We start from the raw sequence: 4,034 nt of genomic DNA on the forward strand, positions 1-4,034 counted from the left end.
TGCTCCCTAGATTCTGCTCTTTCTTCTCAGGTGCCTCACTGGAACTTTCCTTCCCTTTTATCTGGAAGGCAGAGACTTCTGGCTCCTCTTCCCACAGTCCCAGGAAGTTTTCAAGAAGGGGTGACAGCAGGCTGCCTGCTTCCTCTGCCTGCCTGGTACCCACTTCCACCTGCCGGCCAAAACTCTGATCTCTAGAGAGTAAACCCAGTACCCTCTCATATCACTCCCAGTCTTCAGCTTGGAATTCTCTCCCTTCAGGAAATGTCCAGGGCACATTAGGGCTGGTGTCCCTACACTGAAAAGATTCTTACTGAATAGAGTTGTCTATGTCCAAAGCCCACTGTCCTACTTACCTTTGGCCCACCCACTCCTTCTGGATTTGGGGTCCTATGTTGGGAAGAACCTTGTGGGACAGCCACACATGGTGGAGCCTGTGGGGGTCGCTCTGGGGTGTTGCAGTGTCTGCAGGACTTAAGGTGCAGGGGAACCCCACTGGGAACCCGAGACCACAGAAGAGAAGGAAGGCGGTGAGAGGAAGCTGGCCGAGTGTAATGTAGGCTGGATGGCCAGAAGGCTCAACACAGCCATTCCTGCAGCTTCCCAGACCTTGCCCAACCCCTTCCATCCAGGATATTAAATTCTGATTGGAAGAAGCCCCCTGAGAAGCCCTGCAGTGGTTTGGGGAGGGTGGGAGCCCAGGGGAGCACCGAGAGCAAATGTGTCCTCAGCAGTCCTCTGCCACTGCCTGTCCCTCTCCTCTCCCACGACAGGGCAGTGCACACGAGGAGCATACTCTGTGGCACAGTTTTCAACACACGAACTAAAGCCCCTCAAGACAGCCAATTAGCAAGTCAGGGAGCAGGGAGGAAGTCATCCAGAATTAATTCACATGGATTTGTTCTAACAGAGAAGTTGCCCATTTGAACACCAAGGTGCCTGTTTCAGCTGGTTTCTCCTAAGTGACATGTCCCCGTGTTCTAGTCCTCCAGGCTGCTTTGGGTGGCTTCAGAGAGGAGAAGGGGAGAGAGCTGTTTTTGTCATTTTAAAATCAGGCTCTACTGTGACTTTAAGCTTTCTGCAAGTGAATTCCTCCTCACCTTTCGAATTTGTTTAAATGTCATAGTTTCTACTCTTTTATTTTTTAAAGGATGCTTTAAATAGTTATTAATATTGTGATTATAACTTCAAAATAATGAGTGTGTTAAACATGAAATTCACATAAAGCCCTCCATAGGGTTTTGGTCCTTGCTTGGAACCTGTTGCTATACAGATAGCCACTGCTAAATCTCCAGTGTGACCCCTCTCCCTGGCAGTGGATGGAAATGCATTTGCAGAGATCCACTAGATAGCCACAGTGGGCACTGAGACCACATGACAGCAGTCTCTTTTCTTGGGGGCATTCTGCCCCCTGTGCTCTAGGTGTGTGATCTGAGGGCAGTTGTGTACTTCTTAAGGTTTAATCTGCCCAGTCCAGCCTGGGGGGGTGGCTAGCTCTGGGGCCCTTAAGCATATGAAAGTCTGGTGGGAGTGTCTTTCTCCTGGGGAAGGTTGCTCCTCCCTTTGACGCCCTTTCCAAGGGCCTTAGTCACTTGCAGTAAGAATAGGCTCTTGGCCCAAGCTCTTCCCTGGACCACAGAGGGCAATCCTGATTCTTCTTCAGTCATGATGCTCAGGGATGTGAAAACATGTTTCCCACTATGTGAAGAGTCAGTATGATGAGACAGGGCTGTCCCAGGGGAAAGAAAGCAGCTAAGAGGAGGAGGCGGCCAGGCATATTTACGGCCTTAGCTACAGATGTTCCTGGTACCAACCACACCCCTGCCTTTCCTGTGCTAGCTTAAAGCTTCCAAAAAATCCTCCCTTTATTTCCTTTTAATCTGGTTGCAGTCACTTGAAATCCAAGGTTCTCACTCATTTATAGCAAGCGTTGGAGGGAGAGAGGAGCTGGGGAAGGTGAGACCCGGCCAGGCAGGCACAGTGACCCAATTCTGCCAGGATTCAGCAGCTGTCACCAGGTGCGGGTAAAGGGCAGGGTACAGGGAGGCTGGAGAAACTTCACCCCTGTCAGGAAACCTTTGTGTATCGGAAACTTGGAATTTGTGTTCCTATTTTTCAAAAAATGTTCCAAATTGGCCTGGCACAGTAGCTCGTGCCTATAATCCTAGCACTCTGGAGGCCGAGGCAGGTAGATTGCCTGGGCTTAAGGGTTCGAGGCCAGTCTGAGCCAGAGTGAGACCTTGTCTTTAAGTGTAGCTGAGTGTTCTGGCAGGTGCCTGCAGTCCCAACTACTCAGGAGGCTGAAGCAAGAGAATCACTTGAGCCCAAGATTTTGAGGTTGCTGTGAGCTGGGACACCACAGGATTCTACCAAGGGGGACAGAGTGAGACTCTATCTCAAAAAAAGAAAAAAATGCTCCAAATTTATTTTGAAATGGGGGTAAGCAGAGGGTTTTGGTCTGTTAAGAATATGAAAGTTTGGTGGGAGTGTCTTTCTGCTCTGTGTTTCCTTTGAGATCTCAAAGGCAATCAGGGTCTCTGGCTGTTCTGCCTTACATCTGTCCCTCTCCTCCAGACCATCTGGGCAGCCCTGTCCCGTCCACTGATGCCATACAACTTACCACGATGGGTGGAGGCTGTAGAGAGAGCAGGGGCTTTGCACGCAAGCCTGGTTTCCAATGGGGACTCATTTTCATTATTATTTGGAATCTCTATCTCCTCTTTTGTACAATTGAGGTAATAACACCTAATTTTAAGACCAGAAAGAAGTCAAAATCATGATGTAATGCCTGGCACAGAGAATGTGTTTTGTTACAGATCTTAGGATCCCCCTGTGTAATAACACTTTCTAGTCAAAGTAAAGACTTTCTTCTCTGTTCCTGGGGACTTTTAGGAGTGGGGAGCATCATTTTTCTGTGCGGGGACTTGGCCAGATGCAGTGATTTTCTGCAAGGGTTACTTCTGGGGGCCTTTTCTTTGTGTTGTTAAAACATAAATAAATAAATGGAGCAGGGTGGCAATCTCTGTTTCAGCCCCAAGACCTGATCATTTATAGATATCAGTGCCACCTCATATAACATAACTGGACTGGAAAGGAACTTCTGAGTCATTTAATCCAATTTCTACAGTAAATATGTGTTATCCACTAACAATGTGACAGAAACTCATGACTGGCGGGAAAAGAAAAGATTAAAATCACAGTTATTTTGAAAGACGTTTGATCATAACTTTTTCCACAAATACAGCGAATAAATACCAACCCCTAATCTAATCAGCTTGATCATACTTCTGCAATAGTTCCATAAAAACACAGTCACCGTAGGTTATACAGATGGAGAATTTAACTGGAGAGCCGACTCCTTTCAGGAAGGATGTGAGTAACAAACCCAGTTGTTAGAACTTGTCTACTGACTCTATGCACAATCAGCTCCCACGGGGTTCAGTTTATCTCCTCAGAGTTTCTGTGGATGTGCCAGGCTCTCTGGAGAAAGGTCTAGAAGCGTTTTGTGAAGAGGTTTACCAACTTGTCTGAGTCTGGTGAGGCAGGACATGCTCTTCTCCTGTAAGTTCCATGAGAAGGTTTAATACTGACAGATAGGCAGCCAGGGACAACTGAAGTCTAGGGACTGTGACCTGATACTCTAAGGCTTAGGAAAGCTGCCCAGGTTGGGGGAGCCCCATCTGTGCCTTCCCCACTTGAAATGAGGTTGAGAGAGAGGGAAGCCGCCTCCCCAGTCTGTTATACCCTGGGGCCCTGGACACACTGGGCCCTGGTGCTGAAGGACAGAATGTGTGTAGGGGGCACGGGAGGAGAGCCAGGCTGTTCCAGACAGTCCCTGTCTCAGGACACACTTTCCCAGCACATTCTATGGTTATCCTTGAGAACTAGAAGTGGGAAAGGGCGAATAACTGGGTTGGCCTAAGGCCACCGGGAGAACTGTCCTGCAGTCCACCCCCGGCCCAGGCTTCCCCTTAGCAAACCTAGCCCATTTCACAGGCCCTCCAACTTCCCCAGCTCTGGAGGTGGAGGTTTGTCTC

Source organism: Otolemur garnettii, unplaced genomic scaffold (genome assembly GCF_000181295.1).
Source record: "Otolemur garnettii isolate 467f Iridium unplaced genomic scaffold, OtoGar3 scaffold00026, whole genome shotgun sequence".
Classification (NCBI taxonomy): Eukaryota; Metazoa; Chordata; class Mammalia; order Primates; family Galagidae; genus Otolemur; species Otolemur garnettii.